Here is a 19273-nt window from a genome sequence, read left to right on the forward strand (position 1 = left end):
GAAAATCAAAATATTTGTTTGCGACACATGAATCATGAAAATATTTGTTTGCAACACATGAATCATGAAAATATTCGTTTGCGACACATGAATCATGAAAAAATCAAAATATTGAAAATGAAAATATTTGTTTGCACACATGAATCATGAAAATATTCGTTTGCGACACATGAATCATGAAAAAATTAAAATATTGAAAATGAAAATATTTGTTTGCACACATGAATCATGAAAATATTCGTTTGCACACGTGAATCATGAAAATATTCGTTTGCGACACATGAATCATGAAAAAATTAAAATATTGAAAATGAAAATATTTGTTTGCACACATGAATCATGAATATATTTGTTTGCGACACATGAATCATGAAAAAATTAAAATATTGAAAATGAAAATATTCGTTTGCACACATGAATCATGAAAATATTCGTTTGCGACACATGAATCATGAAAAAATTAAAATATTGAAAATGAAAATATTTGTTTGCAACACATGAATCATGAAAATATTTGTTTGCAACACATGAATCATGAAAATATTCGTTTGCGACACATGAATCATGAAAATATTTAAATATTGAAAATGAAAATATTTGTTTGCAACACATGAATCATGAAAATATTTGTTTGCAACACATGAATCATGAAAATATTCGTTTGCGACACATGAATCATGAAAATATTTAAATATTGAAAATGAAAATATTTGTTTGCACACATGAATCATGAAAATATTTGTTTGCAACACATGAATCATGAAAAAATTAAAATATTGAAAATGAAAATATTTGTTTGCGACACATGAATCATGAAAAAATGAAAATATTGAAACTGTTTGCAGCACATAAATCATGAAAACATGAAAATACCTTTCATACACTGCACTAGTCTGGTGGTTTGGTCTCTGTGATGTTTGTCTGTGTGGGCGTAGTCAGTCTTCCAGCGGAAACAGCGCACCCCAAAACGAACGAACAAGCGGCGGCCGATTATGACATCACAGGCTTGGTCGCCGGCGCAGCATAACCGGAAGCTGAAGCTGGCGAAACCATTGTGTATTTTGAATAGGTGCTTCTGTCTTTATGTAAGTGTGGAAATGATGTGTTAAAAGTATTATGTGCTAATGGATTGTGTGTGTTTTTTTATATAAAAAAAACGAAAATAGATTGTTATTAAATAATTATAACAGATGTTAAGTAAATGTGGTACTTGTGTGTATGTTAAATGTTATACTTACCTTTGAAGGGTATGGTCCAGAAAGGGGCGGGGTTTGGCCTATATAAGCCAGGCCAAACCCAAAGTCATCACTTGTTTACCAAGTCGATGCAAGAGTGCTACTGCTGTACCTCGAGCAAACCCCAAACCCCTTAGTATATTGTAGATTCCTGTTTAATACCTGCGTATATCATTGTTGGATTGTTTTCAGCATTTGTATATATTCTTCACTGTGGACGAACTTTTTGGCACTGTAAGTACATTTCACCTTGCACGAAAGTACTTCAGCGAATTAAATTTTTGACATCCTTCACGGATTCACATTTTTCCCCGAAGGCAGGCTGGTGAGCTCGTCTTCATCACAGACATCATGTTGACTTTGGTGACCGGGAGCCAAGAGGTGAGACACAGTTTAAAACACCGATTAAAACAGAAACTGGATGATGTGGGTGGGCCAGAATTCTTCCGTTTGCAGCATAAAATAATTCGTACGTAAAATGTGGTTCTACAAAATTTACATTTACTTTTTTCCAGGCACTAAATCGTACAATACTGGCAAATTTTTAGCATCTAAATGTAGAAATATGCCTACTTAGCTATTTTTAGCATTTAAAAGTACAATACTGAGATTTTGACAACGTAAAAATGAAATCTTGGGCCTAAAATGAACACTCGCCAAACGCCGAATGTGAGTAAAAATCGGCGTTGTCGAGTAACACTAGCCAGGTTTCGATCCAAGGGTGTTGGTTTTTTTTTTTTTTTTTTTTTTTTTTAGTTGATGGAAATGCCATTTATCGATCAAATTTCTCAAGTCTCAACAATCTTTTTCCGTTTAACTTTAGCGCATAAATTCTATATCGATAGTTTAAATGGCGCAAAAATTTGTGTGGAAAAACTTTTTGTGAGAAAAGGGGCTTTAACGCAAAAAAAGGTGGGTTCACATGACAGAATTAGTCAATAGTCTGTGTTTGTGGTGTTGTTCACTTTAAAGCACCTTTTCTCTGAAGTTCAAAAGCGCATTAAATCATATTCTTATTAGATTGTAGCCAACCTAAAGGTATTTTATATAGGTATATGGTTAGAAAAAGAGTTACCTTTCAAATATACATATCTTAATGTGATGTTTCTTTAGTACGTTGCAAGTTAAAATGTATTCATTTTGTACAAAAAGTACAACATAAATTCGTTTTGGCTTGTTAGCTTATATTTTCATGCTTGTTTTATTCTCGGTTCTGTTCTACCGTTAAATTTAAAGGATTTGCTGCAGAGTGATGGGACGTAAAATAGCATGGTTTTATGTTTGGCTGGCTGTGTTTTATTATGACAATGAACAGGCTGCGTTGTCCAGTTAGTAGCCGAATACTGGAAACAGCTCAAGGGCAACTTTTTTTGTTTGTTATTTTTTTGCAATCCACCAAAACTTAAGCGACAATTCGGTTTCTCAGGGATGACGTCATCACGTACACCAAGCTATAATGAAATACAGTCAGTGCTTCGTTCAAGGCACAGTTTTAGGACATTGTAAAACCCTTATTATTATTATTTCGTTTTGTTTGGCAACCGGAAAAACGAAAATGAAGCTAGATTTTTCGTATCCTGTTGTTTGTTAAAAACAAATGAGCTTGCTTGAATATTTGGTTCACATGCGTTGGCAGCCTTGATGCTTTAGTCTGATTATATAGCCTATTAATTGTATATTGATATATATATATATATATATATATATATATATATATATATATATATATATATATATATATATTATTGAATCAGTCGTATCGCTTTCTTCTTTTGCCTGCAGGCTTTATACTTTAGGAATAGGCTGCGCATGTCTGTGAGCACAATACGGATAAGAGAGAGATTGTACCACTTGTTGGATTTATACGAATTAAATAAATTAGTTTTCGATAGTTTTATTTAAGAAGACATTTCAATTTGTAACGTGTTGTTGTTATTGTGAAAGTATACACAAAATAAAAACATATTTCTTTCCTCTGTTATCACAATAGCCTAGGGATCGGGTCGGCGGCTGAGCTTTATGTGAGATGTATATTTGCAAGACATATAGCTTAGCCTAGGCAACAGCCAAACAGTTCTTAATTATTTAATAAAACGGAGGAAAGCGCGCTAATGCACGTTAAGCCCCCCCATAGAAAACAGTTACAGAAAACGCTTAAGGTAGCCTAATGAACGAATAATGTAATATAAAAAGACCACCTCTGGTACATAGTTTATTAATAAGTTATATCACGCACAGGAGCCGAACATGAACGGAACACGCAAAGTTTCGAGTGTTTTCTCCCCCGTAGAAAAACATTAAAAATGTTTACCATGGCTAAATTGATTAATGCGTTGCTCATGAAATTCATTTCATCTATAGCATATTTGGTCTTTTTTTTATCACCGTATTCTTTATGGGAGGAAACCCTTTAACGTGCAAGATTCGCTGTTTTTGACGTAAGCGAATATAATGTTTTCAGAAAAGATCGTCGTGATTAGCTGTTTTGTCATAAGCAAGAAGAGCCAATTAAATAATAGGATACAAATGGGCTGATAAGTTCAGAGCAGTGCGATGTCCCTATACGGTTCTAATAACTTGCCTAAAAAGATATTGCTGCTTTATTTCGGAAGATGAACTGTTCCCATTTTTATTCTTTATAACCCGAAAATGTAGCGACACAAACCTGGGGTTACGCCGCAGTGAAGTAAAGTTAGAAAGGTGCGCATTCGGCTCTATTGTTAGCAGATGCTGAGCAGCTTCAGACAGCGCACCAGTAACTTAGCGCTTCAATAGACGAAATCACACACAGTTATGTCAAAATGCGCGGTTTTGGCGATTTATCAAGTCTTAGCTTACTTTAAACAGAAAAAGAAAAAGAAATCACCACTCAACTGCTCTAGTCGCTGATTAATTTGGACAATTTAACTGAAGATTGTTTTAAAATCACTTACATGTACATTGTTTGATAAATATAAGAAATAATAGCTTTCAATGATACCGTACTATTATTACAGTATAATACAAATGCATTTAATAGAGACATTAGTATAGAGATGTAGAGATGCTTTAATCCTGCTTCTGTTTCTCTACAGCTGGTGACAGCCGAGGCCTGGCAGGCAGTACTGAATGAAGTCAGCAGCCCTGTGTCTGCGGAACTCGCCATGCAGATCATCACGGTGAGTGTCATAATTCATAAACGCATGCGGAGATGGTAATAGTGCGTGTCATAAATGGTGCTTGTCGTTCTCTTACAATGGTCTTCTTTTATTTTGCACTTCTGTGATTTGATTTCATCACTAAATACACTGTCCTTAAAATTTTTCATTAACACTAGATCAGGCGATTGTATGGAATTTGGAGTTTATCGTCAGAAAACGAATCTTCTACTGTTTTCTTTTCTCTCAAAACGCAATTTTATAAAAGTAGAGTGTTTTTAACTATGCAGCAATCACTTTAAATATCTTAAAATATTTTTTCGTTTAAAACATTTGGCTAAAACCAAGGAAAGATGATGCTGTATTAGTTATGACTAAGCGCAAGGTGGGTTACCAGATCAAGACTCGCTTCGTGTTTTTTTTTTTTTCTATTTGAGTATTATTATTATTATTATTATAATTATAATTAGCAAAGTCAAAGTAAAAAAAAAATAATGCTATTAACCATTTTTCTACTCAAACCGATTTCAGAACCGTAACAATACAGAGAAAGGCAGGAACAGAAACGTTGTTTTTGTTCGATTTAAGCCCTGCTTAAAGCATTTGGAGCCCGGCATGACAAAAATTAAATGGTCGGCACGAATTGGTTTTCTCGTTTTTTTTTACAAAATTGACTAAAACATTCGTTCCCACATTTGACCAAGACATTACTACATCGTGACCAGGATTTGGTTTAAGCAAATCAACGAACGAATGATTGTAATCGTGCACTCACTTTACTTAAAACGAGAGAACGAGTTTCCGATGTTTCCCCGCTTGTTTTAGAGCGTTAAACCCGCTCCACTGCCCTTGAGCTCATGTCTCGCCTCTCGAAGCACGAGAATGTCCTGCGGCTGGCCCCTACGCGCTGCGGGGGTGTCCCGTACGCCACTGTGTCGTGAGGTCAATTCTATGAGCCTTTTATTTTATAGTCTTCAAAGTGTGTTTTGATGCATTCCAGGCTTTGTATGGTTGCGTGCCGTCGGACAGCGGACTCCGATATGGTTCGCATTAAAGCGAAAGGCCCACGTTGGGCTTTTTCAGTAGGTAGTTGCGGGCTTACTGCTGTGTTTTAGAGCAGCGTTTCAGTCCTTTATGAGCAAAAATATGCATCTGTTCTATTCGACCGTGAAGTGCCCTGCAAAATGGACATCACCGGATATTCCAGTTCGAAACGAGTCCCACTGCGCAAAGATGTGAAAGACACGTCCAAACAACGTCTTGTACGTCGTTTTTGAATATTGACGTAATATAGACGTCCGTCAGACTTCTAATGTTTAGTGGGGTCTATATGTTCCATTCAAAGGGCATTAAAGAGTGAATTAAAATTGTATTTATTTACAGAGGTATGTGATGTCACATTTCGCACTTGAAGCGGCGGCGCAGCGCAAATTCATGAATGAACGTCCCAAGTGAACTTCAACAGATTTCCCCTGCTCAGGGAGAAGGAAGCAATGAACACTGTGTAGGGATCGTGTCAATGGAAACACAGTTCATGCACTTATCTTTCTTTTCACCTCTGCAGCATCTGCCTCGACTCTTCGGCTGGGCAATGAAGTCGCTTCTGAGCTCGGAGACACAAGTTGCCTCTGCAGCCGCTGAGGCTTTGAAGGTTGGTCTCAGAATGTCCCTCAGCGATGTCACAGCTTGTTTGTGAGAAATAAACATCAAGTGTGTGTTGCTGTTTTTTTTTTTCTCCCTCCAGAGCATCATTGATTGCTGCATTTCTGTTTATATGGAAGCGAATGCCACCGCAGGAGATGAGCCTCTCATCGCAGAGATGTTTGGGTGAGCTTCTGTGCCATAATTCATCCTGATTAGAGTTGGAAGATGCATAGCAGGGGAATCATTTTCATAATGCTTGGTTCCAAATCAAGAATCAGTGTAATGAATCCCTCGCTCTCTGAGTCAGTGGGTGGAGGTCTTGACATGATTTCACCATGATTGCGGAAAAAAGGGTTAAATTGTTAAATATTGTACATTTGTAAAATGGCTATTGTTTGGCAAAAGTGATCTGGGCTGCGTTCTCCGAAATCACCTTAACGCTACGTCATTCTTAAGTTGTACCTTAAGAAGTACCTTATCCTTAATATGTGTTTTCCGAAACCTTCTTAGTTAAGTATACCTTCTGAAAGTCATACGTTCGTAAGGTTGGTCTGGAGCGCTCTTAGCTGTACCTTATCGCTGCTGAAGGTTCATACCGCTAGTGGCCACCACTACGAAAAAAGCTTTTTTACATCGCAGTTTAATTACACATAGAAACTTTATATGAACCTTTAATATAAAATCTGATTAAGTATTAAAATTACATTTTTACTTTACTTTAAAATTGTACACATAAAATACCTAATGGCCTACACCCAGTGAAAGTGTTTTCATTAATACAGTTTCCATAGCCTACACTAATGGTTGTTAGCTTTTTTATATAATGTGTTTATATAAAAGATGATGCGTGGTATTTGTACTCATCCTCTCTCTATGGAAGTTAATGGGAAGGATTGGCGTATCATATGCACGCAAAATTGGACTTTGGCGTATGCATTACACGCTATTGCAAAGTCATGGTTTTTATATACAGTGTGGCGATTTACGCCAATAATTTGATACGGCTAGTGGGTAATCAGCATAAGTTGTGGAGAACATTAACACACGTATGGCCGTGAGGGTGTGGGATTGCTCACTTGCTAAATTATAAATACATACACATATTTATTTCTGCATGTACATATTTTAATGAGCCCCGATAAATGCAGTTTATACTATTTCTAGAACGCTCATTTATAAAGAACATTGTTTTTTCAATACTTTACCTATACCGCTGTGCAGGAAAGAGCGCACAATCGATCATCGAGGCATCGATATCAACCTATTCAGCACCTCCACCATGGACAGCACCTGCTAAGGTCGCACTTAAGAAGGTTTACCTTAAGCAACATCCTAAGGTATAGTTCGGAGAACACACGTAGGAAAGGTATACTTGTAGTTAAGGTGTACCTTTTCAGTCTTCGTAGCGCACTAAGAGACAACGTTATCGGAGAACGCAGCCCTGGTAATTGAGATTTATGGATTTTGAAGATTGCATTTTTGTTTAGTCGGGACACGTTGTTAATTGCATTATTATATTCAAGCGTTATTGGTCATGTAAAGTGAACCTGCAATCCATACTTCAAATGTCTGGAAACACTTTTTTGTAGAGAAAAGGGGCTTCGCTACGTTGCAAGTTAAAATTTAGTCATTTTGTTCTGAAGATCTTGTTTTACGTGGATATTGGAATGATAAGTACAACATTTTATATTAACTTGTTTTGGCTTGTTAGTAGCTTTTTGTTTTTGTTCTTCTAGTGTTATGAGTATTGTTCTGAAATAAAAGGGGGGAAAATAGCATGTTTTTCAATATGTTTGGCTGACTGTATTTTATTATGACAATGAAGCTGCGTTGTCGAGTTAGTAATGCTTAACTGCGCGCAGGAGGCGCCGACACGATCACTTGATTTTTTTTTCCCCTTATAAAAGTGGAAACAACTTACAATAGCCTACTCCTTCGTTTGTGGTCATATAAGAGTAAGACATTGTTCCAAACTATTCTAAATATTTATGTTAGAACACCGGTCGTCCCGATTGCCACTCCGCCCCTGCTGTTTAGGGAAGATAGGGTGGATCGTATTCACATTGGGACGCAGGGTAAAAGTTTGGCTGAACTCTGACCTGGTCCTGTTTTCTTCAGTATTGTGGAGGAAGGGCTGTCCTGTCGTTATCAAGCCTCTTGGCGACTAGTACTGCAAATCCTGGGCTGCTTCTACCGAGCTGCAGGAAAACAGGCTCATGCTATTATGACAAAGGTATATTAGTATGTAGTGACTGACATACAACAAAGTTAGTTTTTTTTTTTTTTGTGAAGGTCATTTTTTTGCTGTTGATGATTGAGGTCATTATCTGTTGTTTGTGATTCTCAGAGTCTGCAGTCTCTTAGTTACATGCGGGCCATTCCTGCTTTCTCTCTCTTGGAGGAGCTGGATCTGGCTGTGGGCGCAGCGGTGGAGAGCATGGGCCCAGAACTGGTCCTGAATGCTGTACCCCTGCTCATCACTGGAATAAAGTGAGTTACCATGCTGTTGCTTCTCAACCTGCAGTCTGTCCTTGGTCCTGCCACTGCGCATAAAAAATAAAAAAAAATCCTGTTCTTTTCTAGCACAAATCATTACATTCATTACTGGAGGAAGTATTATGTTTTGTAATGTGAAAAAACTGCTTGAAACAAGAGCACCTGCCAGTAGGGATCAGAAAAATAATCTTGTTTTCTCTTTGAACAAAGGTTATTCTTATGACCCCATTGGCAGATGTTTGTGCTTCTTGTTTTATGCTTTTCATACCGTGTTGTTTCAGAAAACAAGACTCTCTTCAGTAAATGTGTGTTTATTTAAGACCTTTGCACTGGACAACAAGTAACGGTATGAGATTTTCACAGTATGATAATCGCCTCTTAACTAACTTAAAAGGAACGTTCTGTTTATGTAACCTAGAAGGTTCCCAGAAGGTTCTCCTAGGCTCTTCACTCCGATACGCTTCTGTACGTCAGCACTCCCCTTTCCCGGAGTAAGCGGCATGGAAGGCGGACGGATGTGGAGCTCAGTAATCACTACTACACACCATGTCTTGTTTTAAACTACTGTTTAGTCATTACAGTTAATCCGAGCACATTTGACATAAGGAGCATTAAATGAGACCGAATTATCATACTATGTTAGATTTCGTTAATATGTAAGATGTAAAAGTACCATGCCATAAAACAACCCAGATTTTATGTTTATTAAAACTCCAAATAGCATGACTTCAACAAAATATTCGATTTTAAAAATGTGTATTTTATTTTTACTGACATTAAAAACGAATAACATTTATTTGACTTTAACTAGGATAACATTACATTCGTTTCTTACCACTGAATTAACGATGATGTGCTTCCCTCTTTTGGTCACTAAACGAAAAAGTCTCGGTCAACATCATTCTCTTCAATTAGACGTGTCAAATCTCCCCGAAATAACAATATTTTCTCTCGTATATATATATATATATATATATATATATATATATATATATATATATATGCACATATATTAATTATAAGTAATTATCTATTAGAGAAATTAATCAACGAATATTGGTCAGTCAGTAAAACGAAACGACCGTTATTTATTCATTTTTTTTAATTACGCGATAAATAAGGCTTGCTGGAGAAGCGCGTGCAGATCAGAGTAGTGCAGTAAAGAAATAAACCCAGTGTTTATAATATGATTTTCAGACGCCTTTTCAGACTGTCATGTTTTTGGCTAATGAAAAGGAAAATCAGTTTCCTACTGAAAAGGAAAAAAGGAAAGGAAAGGAGGTGACGTGAGGCCTAGTATAGGGTGACTAGGGTGGTACTAGGAATTTGTGCTCTGCATTTGACCCATCCAAGTGCACACACACACACCCGGAGCAGTGGGCAGCCATTGCTGCGGCGCCTTGCTCAAGAGACTCACCTCAGTCGTGGTATTGAGGGTGCTGTACATTCACACCCCCACCTACAATCCCTGCTGGACCTGGGATTCGAACCTGCAACCTTTGGGTTAAAAGTCCGACTCTCTAACCATTAGGCCACAAAAAATAACCTCCACTACACCACTGGGTATGACTACTCAAAATAACCTGCAGGAAACATTCTGGGAAATGAATAACCAAATGGGAACGTTAGGGGAACGTTCTGTGTTTGCTGGGAGTGAAGTCTCCCTTCTAAATAAATAAATATATATATATATATATAAGCCATAGGGGAGAGTGGGGTGAGTTGTGCCAGTTTTTACTTAAAGTGACTTTATAGTGAAGCCATGACAGTAAGTCAAAGTCAACTTTATTGTCAATTCTGCCACATGTACAGGACATACAGAGAATTGAAATTGCGTTACTCTCAGACCCATGGTGCATACAAGTAACATTAAATACAAAAAGTAACATTAAATACAAGAGTAGAATTTAAAAAAAAAAAAATCCCTTCAATGTAAGCATGTACATATATTTCAGGATGTGGTGCATCCCTGGGAACAATAACTTTGAATCTGAAATAAACTGGTTCAGAATTATAGCTTTCAGAAAAAAAGTGGTCTTGTGGCACAACTTGCCCCTGGTGCGGGGTAAGTTGTGCCTTTGGGGAGAATACATCGGGGTAAATTGTGCCAGTGATTATTTAAGTAAAAAAGAACATTTTAATGTCATGAACTGTAATGAAATATAAAATCAAGACAAATTCAATACAAAATGACTAATTTAAGGTTTATTTAGATATCATTACCCTATTAAACTATTGGCATGTCATATATTCTACTTTTTCAGAAAACACAAAAAAACTCAGATACACAATATATGATATTTGTGAATAATTAGAAGACTGTCTGTCAACAAAATGCTGTCTGTCAATTATGTAACATATAAGAAAAAGTGACTCACTGTGTAGCCTACTTAAGCACTAAAACATGTGTGAAATATTTTCAAACTTGTCTATAATTGTTCAGACCCAACAATCAAAAAACCTTGATCATATAAATTTTACTTTGAAAGGCAAAAAAACAGTTTTTTGAGCTAAAATGTGCTTAGCCCTCATGTCATGTGTCTCTCTTCTTTAGGGGATGGGTAATAACCAATTTCTTCTATGGTTTCTTCTATGGTTTTCTAGAAACAAGGGGTGGAACTACCCCCGCCCCCCGGCACAAATCACCCCACTCTCCCCTATGTATATCTATATCCCAATGTAAGGTTGAATGTTTCAAAGAACGTTTTAAAGAGAGCAAACATGCACTTTCTGCCGTCCATGTCTTGAAGAGGAGCACTTCACAAAATAATCCGAAACTCGGCAGACATGATAAATATATTTATAGTATGCTTTAAATTACTACTTCAAAAAAAATAAAATAAAAAATAATAAAATCATGTTATATTGCGTAAATGATGCAAAAAAAAAACTGTCTTCACTTTTACCATAAAAAACAGCAGTTAACTGGCTGATTTATGAGAAAAATAAAACAATGTTCGCAAAGTTATAGGCTTGTTGGCTTTTCTGAGGTAGGCTAAATGTTCAGTTACTACTATTACGACTTATCCAGAAGATGTATTGACGTTTTTTTTTTTTTGTTTGTTTGATTGTTTTTGAAACTCTGATTATTCGATTTCACGAGACATCATGTTTATTAATAAAAAATGCATTCAAATATTTGTTCATGTGTATTTCGTACTGCAAATATTAAAAAGAAAAAGATCATTGATTCACATGCCGCCTGATCTGAGGCGAATATCTCACTACAAATTAAAGTGTACATTTATTATTCGTATTTTCTCATAAAATTGAAAGAATTTATAGGCTGAGACTTGCGTGCTGCAAATAATGAATGGACTTTAAATTGTTAAATATTGCTTCCAAGCATTTATACCGTAAATGAAACAGCTTGTGAATACTCCCGTATGGTTATGTACTGAAGAAAAATCAACAAGCTAACCGAGTTGAAGGCCATAGTAATTGGGGGCCCGTACAATTCTTTTTTTTTTTTTTTTGCATAAGGGCCTGGGGCTGACTTGCTACACCAATGATTCTTATACTGCAGATTTAAACTTTTTTTGGGGGGCAGGGTATGGAGATTAGATAAAATCTCTGTCCCTGCCATTTTTTTCCGCTGTGCGTGTAAAGCAGCCAATTGAATGCAGAGTGAAGCAGCCGAGCAAAAGTAAGTTGCATGTGTGTGAGTGATTTTTTTATTTTTTTTTCATTCATTTATTTTTTTAAACGTCATGCAAACGCCACGATTACCATACACGTTCAAACCGCGATAGACCATAGTACCGGTATATCTTTACAACCCTAAGTCAGAAAAAAACTGAGGTATTTGCGTGCAGGACACAGTTATTGTTGTGGTTCAATGTGTTTGTTTGCAGTGATGACCTGGAGTTCCCGCGCAGCTGGCTGATCTCAGTCCTGAGAGATCATGTGAAGAGGACTCAGCTGGCTTACTTCACCTCATGCTTTTTACCCCTGGCAAACAGACTTAAACAGACAGGTATCTGTAGCGACTCTCTCCTCATGCACACCGTGATTTATCACTTCTCAAAATGCAAGACCGTAAGCACTGTCTCTCTTGCTGTAGTGATACCTTTGCACATGCAAATTTACAATTTCTCAATCTGTGCTGTTTTAGCTGAGGAACTGGAGCAGTCGGGACAGACAGGGATCTCACGGCTGTATAACTCATTACAGCTACAGGTATGACATTAATGACAAGTGTTTTGACATTTTTAATGGCAGATTGATGACAATGTGAATAAAAATCACAGAAGCTGGTGCAGATCCAACTGCAAGCCTGTAAATCTGACTGCTTTCACAAACACACATAGCTTGTGTTTGCAAAACAATTTTCTCAATCTTTGCTGCTTACGATTTCATTTGGACTGAAGATGATCTGTGCTTGTGTAACCCCTCACACCCGAGTCCTACCGCACCCGCTCAGAGCGGGTCTCGAACCCGGGTCGAACCCGCACCAACGAGGAGGCTAAAGGCTGCAACCTCTAGCGTCTGTCGCTAGTGTCTCTTGACATCAGGGAGTGAGGTTTACCCGCACAGCTCCAACTAGCTGGCCTCCGTTACACTTGCATGAAGTCCAAATGGACTTATTTTTCCAGTGTTACATGCATGTGTGTGTCGAGGGCCATGGTCTTTGTTTTCTTTTTTTTCAGATTTGGAGCACGTTGCCTGGATTTTGCCGTTGCCCTACAGATCTGGTGGCCTCATTTAAAAATGTTGCCAGGTCTCTGAGAATGGCCATCAAGCAACATTCAAAGCTTAGGCCCTGCATTTTTGAAGCTCTCCAAAATCTTATCAGGAGCTGTGAGACAGGTCAGCTGGGGTGATAAAACAAAAGTGTCAACATCTCATCCGCAGATCCTCATAGTTTGTACATTGATGATCATTCATGCATGTGTATCGATTGTATGGTTTTGTGTCATCTGCAGAGCAACAGAAAACTGAAATAAATCAATTTTCCAAAAAATTCATCTCTGTCCTCGGCGAGTTGTATGAGGCAAAGCCTGCGCGGGCCGAGGCGGCGTCTGAGAGGGCGGCCATTCTGGACTGCATAAGAGAGTTCCTCACCATCACAGAACCAACAGTAATCATCATCTGTCGGATTAGCAAATCAGTAGCATCACTGCAATGCCAGACTTATCTGGCTTTAGCCACATGCTTGTGTTTATTGTGCCATTGCTCTACGATTGATGCATCTTAATGTCGTTTCAGATTGTGTGTGGATTCTTACAGAGCACTTTTAAAAAGCTCAGCAACGTGCAAACCTCCAAATACTCTCGGTAATGCATCACAACTTTACTTTCTTTTGCGTAGGCCAAAGTTCTGTTCAAAAGATCTTTGAGATAGTTGTACTTTTTTTCTTTTTGTAGACTTGCAGTCATGGAAATGGCTATTTCTTTAATTCCTCATGCGGGGGACCAATTAGGGGCCCAAACCCTTTGTTTAATTCAAGAGTTTGTAAAGGTGAGAATCATCCTCTTAACATTTGTAAGCCCTGTTGTGTCTTGTGTTGTTGTGAGTCCTTCATGTAATGTTCTGATTGTAGAGCAAGGACACAGACCTGCAGAGGAAAGCATACAGGATGCTGCAAGCGTTGTGTGCCGTCCATCCAGCAGGATTTGTTTCAGCCGATGTTTCTGCTCTGTAACAAATGCTGCTGGATGGATTGAAGACTGCAGCATTACCAGCAAAACCAGTAAGAGCTGTAACAAACCATCAGGAATCAGAGTATTTACACACACAATGTGTTCTGGAATAATAATACCGGGCTCTTGTGCTGTTTGTCAGCCCATTCTTCAGAGTTTGCTGTATGTTGTGAGAGCGATGGCCGAGGATGTTGAGGGGTTTATTCAAGCTCTGCTTCCTCAGGTTGGTCTCACACAAAGTACGTTCTTACATCAGACTGTTATTCTTCATTACAGCTCTAATACTGGCATGTTTGATTTGTGTTTAGGTCATCGCTCTCACAGGAGAATCGTCGGTTGGAGCCACCGAACCCGCATACGGTGTAATTGACGAGGCTCTGAGCGCTCTGGAGCGTTTTTGCGGTGACAAAAGAGGTGATGTATTTATAGTATCTTATTGCAGTGTATGTTGGCAACTGATGGGCTGAAATAATGACGGTCGTCTTCATCATGTGTTTCAGAAGCCATGAAGCAGTATTTGACCATATTGTGCAACGGATTTATTGGATCTGAGACAAAGATTTTTTGCACAGTTGTTGTCTTAACTAGAGTCTTGTTCCACCACAAAGGTGAGACTGACTGATACTGTTGAAACTACTTTGGTAACACTTTCTATGAAGCCCCTATTTATAACACATTATAAGGGTATTTCTAAGGCATTATAATAAATGCATAATGCATTATAAGAAACCTTATATGTTATACCATCTCATGAAAAATTATAACAACAATTATAATACATTATAATATTTGAGGTTATAACTTTTAAGATTGTGATAATTTATAACACACAATGAACGGCATATTAAATCTACTTCATTTATAATGGACTATATCATATTACATTTATTTTTTACATTATATTACATTTTATTTTGATGGTCCCCTAAGTCTATTGACTATAATCTTAAACTTTCTAACTACATGCCAACTAACACTCCTTAGAGTATTAGTAGGCTTAGGTTATGGTTGGGCTAGGTAGAATGTTCATGTACTTGTAAAGTTACTTATAATATAACATAATAGTTTGTGTTTTGGGGAAACATCAAAATTTAGTGTTAGCATATATTCAGCATAATAATAATTACTGCTAGCTGACATGCAGTTGCAGAGTTACTTATCAAAAGCTGTCTAAAGGGTACCATCAAAATCATCAAACTGTTCATATTACCCATTTATCTAAACTGATACCTGATCTTAGGGTTCTTTGGGAAATATTATTATAATTACTTATAAATGGTCTTTGTATGCTTTAAGTAAAGTGACATGAGAAACATGGCAAGATATTAGACTTATAATATGTTATAACTATGAGGAGGTAATCATTCTCTTAAAAGCTATAACCACAAAAAAGTAACAATTATAATACATTAAAACTGTTCTTATGAATACTCATGAGATGATATAACATATTATAAGGTTTTTTTATAAAGCATTATGCATTCATTATAATGCCTTAAGAATACCATTATAATGTATTATAAATACGGGCTTCATAGAAAGTGTTACCACTACTTTCTGCAGTTTTTGATTGCAAAACAATCTTGTGTGGTGGTAAAGCAGAGATCAGTGTGTAAATATTGTCTGGTGTTTTTGTGTAGAGTCCATGGATGAAGCATCGGCGGAGCCGCTGTTCCAAAACATCGGTCTTCTTCTGACCAGCTCCAATAAAAAGGTTGCCGGTGCCTCACTGGACCTAATAAAAGTGTTCCTTTTTAGTCAGCATAAGCTGATATCCAGCAGTCTCTTGCCTATTGTGAGTCCAGAAGAGAGAGTGTGTTTGCAACCTTAGATCTGAACATTAGAAAAGTGTCCAATAAAGTCACCTTCATGTTGCTTTCTCATCTCTCAGATTAAAGCAACCAGCAACGTGCAAATGGAAAAGAATTACATTTCCAAAATACGCTCCATTTACAAAAGACTGAGTATGGAAGTTGGGTAAGTCAATGAGAACTTGCATATTTTGAATCTAGACCAGGGGTGGCGAATGTCGATCCTGGAGAGCCGAAGCCCCAGAGTTTTGCTTCCAACCCTAATCAAACAAGTCAAGTCAAGTCACCTTTATTTATATAGTGCTTTTAACAATACAGATTGTGTCAAAGCAACTGCACAGTATTTAAACAGCACCATAGTGTGTAAGTAACGCATTATTGTAAATCAATTTTCAGTTAAAGGCAGTTCATCAATGAATTCAGTGATATCATCATCCAGTTCAGTTCAAATAGTATACGATATCGCTGGAAAATGTCCCCAACTAAGCAAGCCAGAGGCGACAGCGGCAAGGAACCAAAACTCCACAGGTGACAGAAATGGAGAAAAAAACCTTGGGAGAAACCAGGCTCAGTCGGGGGACCAGTTCTCCTCTGGCCAGACCAAACCAGCAGTTTGTACCAATGTCTGATTGTAGAGAACTCATCAGGATCCTGTGGTGTAGCGCCGATGGCCGTCAAGGTTGGCGAGGTCTTTAGTGATGATCCGTCTCTGGAGCTCATCTTGCGACCCCATCATCGGCGGTCCTCTGAGGGGTTGGCATCATCATCGTATTCTGAATCCGGACTGAATCTTGTATAATTCCTAGTTACCACGGGATGGGAATCCCGTGGCAGAAACAGAGAAACAAATAGAGAAATACTTAGCGTAGCTGCTGTTCCAACCAAGAAAAAAATTATGTGTTTTGCCCAAGCTGAAGAATATTGAGGTGCATTTGATCAGATGTAACTGAAGTACAACGTTATGAGATACATTATGTGAATGCTTGGCTAAAGAGATGAGTCTTTAATCTAGATTTAAACATACAGAGTGTGTCTGAACCCCGAACGTTATCAGGAAGGCTATTCCAGAGTTTGGGAGCCAAATGTGAAAAGGCTCTCCCTCCTTTAGTGGACTTTGCTATCCTTGGTACTATTAAAAGTCACAAACACACCTGAACAAACTAATCAAGGTCTGAATATGGCGTTATTTTTTAGTCAAAAGTTATGAGCGTGTAAGACATGCTCACGAGCACATTATGTTATTTCACACGCGCAAAAATGAACCTTCAGCTGGCATGATAAAAGTACTCGCGCACAAATTCAACAACCGAGAGGTGTACAGGCAGCTGCGCGCGAGCGCCTGGCATACTCTTATAGGTTAACTCTGCTTGTACAGTGGAACCCTGCTCGCGGAGTGCTGTTTTGCTCGCGCAGTCGATTTCTCCTCGCTCAGCTGATTTCTGCTCCCTCGAGTCTAGATGACTTTTGACAATTTGGGGGCGGGAACCAAGGAGGGCACTGACTCTCTTATGATTGGTCACTTTCATCGTAATCACACCCACAGGGACATCCTTGTACCTCCTTGTACTTTGATTGACAGCTCTCATTACATATCACGTTAAGTGTTTTCTCCCCCATAGAAGCCCATTATAAGGAAACAGCTTAACGTGGTTTAACGTACCTCAACAGAGACCAGGGAAGACCAAACTTCCGTCGAATTTCACTTATAATAAATAACGAGCTCTTATTCAGCATATAAAGTGATCGCCCCCCATAAGAAGTCCATTATTATAAAAAAATATGTTAAGCTTTTTCCTTAATGGAGTTCTATAGGGAGAAAACGTGTAACGTGATATTATTCATATGAGGTATCATTCCTATCACAGCAGCAAGTATTTATTTTAAGTAATATTTGACAGAAGTTTGTTTTTCCCCAGTCGTTGTTAAGATACGTTAAACCACGTTAAGGTGTTTCCATGGATTTCTATGGGGGGATAACGTGATATTATTCACTTTATATGCTGAATAAGAGCTCGTTCTTTTGACAGCTGTTGAGGGAAGTTAACCCACGTTTCCTTATAATGGGCTTCTATGGGGGAGAAAACGCTTATTATTCACATTATCTGCGGAATAAGGGCTCGTTCTTTTGATAGTGTTCTAAGTAAGGTTTGACAGAAATTTGGGGTTTCCTGGTCGTTTTTTTACGTATGTTAAGCGTTTTTCACGTTAAGCGTTTTAGAACCTATAAACGGGAAGATGAGCTGGATCCACACAAAGATACAATAAGGGACAAGGTTAGCCTGCAAAATCAAATGCATTAAATCAGCGTCAATAAGAATAGCACTTTTACATGTGAAAACAATTATGTTATGATTCAGTTAGCCTAATGTTAGTTGTCTAAGATGCAGTTTTTAAAGATTAAAAGTTTTAAAATGAGTGTCGGGCGATCAGCATCACAAGTGTTGGCTAAGGCGTTAGCTACAGAACGAATAGGCTAGCTAGTTGCGTTACTTATTGTGTGAATAACATAACATAATAACATATGTCTTACACGCTCATAACTTTTGACTAAAAAATAACGCCATATTTCTGAAGGGTTACTAGAAAGATACTGGCAGGTGAGTTTTAATTAGGGTTGAGCTGAACTCTGCAGGGCTGCGGCTCTCCAGGACCGGAGTTCGCCACTCCTGATCTAGACAGATTCTTTTGTAAGTTTGTAATGTAAATGTGTTCAAGGTTCGAACAGGTGGAAAAGGAAACCCCGAAAAAACACCATTATTTGCTGGAGGCCATCCAGAAAGCGGAGGCCCAGAGGAAGGAGAAAGGAGAGAGGTACACAGAGAGGATCAATGGAAGGTTTTCTTTTTTGTTGTTGTTGTTTGTTTGTTTCTAATGAGGGATTGTGAGTGTTTAATGCGGAGAAGCACTGTGCAATATGAACAGGCTCTTTTAGTGCCCATGATTATTTGTCTGTTGTCTGCAGTTATGAGGAATGGGCTTGGCTGACAGATGGGATGCCAAGAATGGTTTTAAATTTAATTGACCCCAAAGAAGCTCAGAGGGCTCTCGGTAAGAGATCTGTCCACTTGTTCACTTACATTCCGTCATAATCAACTTACATTTCAAGTAAAGACATATCTGTTTAATTGAGCCACAAATCCTGAGCGGAAAAGTTGAGCCCCGGATTAGGCTGAAGTCAGACGCATATTCATATCTCTTGGTGATCTTGTTCATATCTCTCTACAGATCCTGTGACTCCCTCCAGAAGGGCAGGAGTAAAAACCGTGAGTGTAATTTCATCCATTATCAAGAGAATAGAGAGGCACTGA

The 19273-nt window shown here is 38.0% G+C and overlaps 1 pseudogene; it reads left to right on the top strand.

The window, feature by feature from the left end:
• Positions 1-1403: 1403 nt before the first annotated feature.
• Positions 1404-19273, top strand: LOC141284379 (RRP12-like protein; annotated as a pseudogene).

The sequence above is a fragment of the Garra rufa genome, chromosome 14, assembly GCF_049309525.1.
Source record: "Garra rufa chromosome 14, GarRuf1.0, whole genome shotgun sequence".
NCBI lineage: Eukaryota > Metazoa > Chordata > Actinopteri > Cypriniformes > Cyprinidae > Garra > Garra rufa.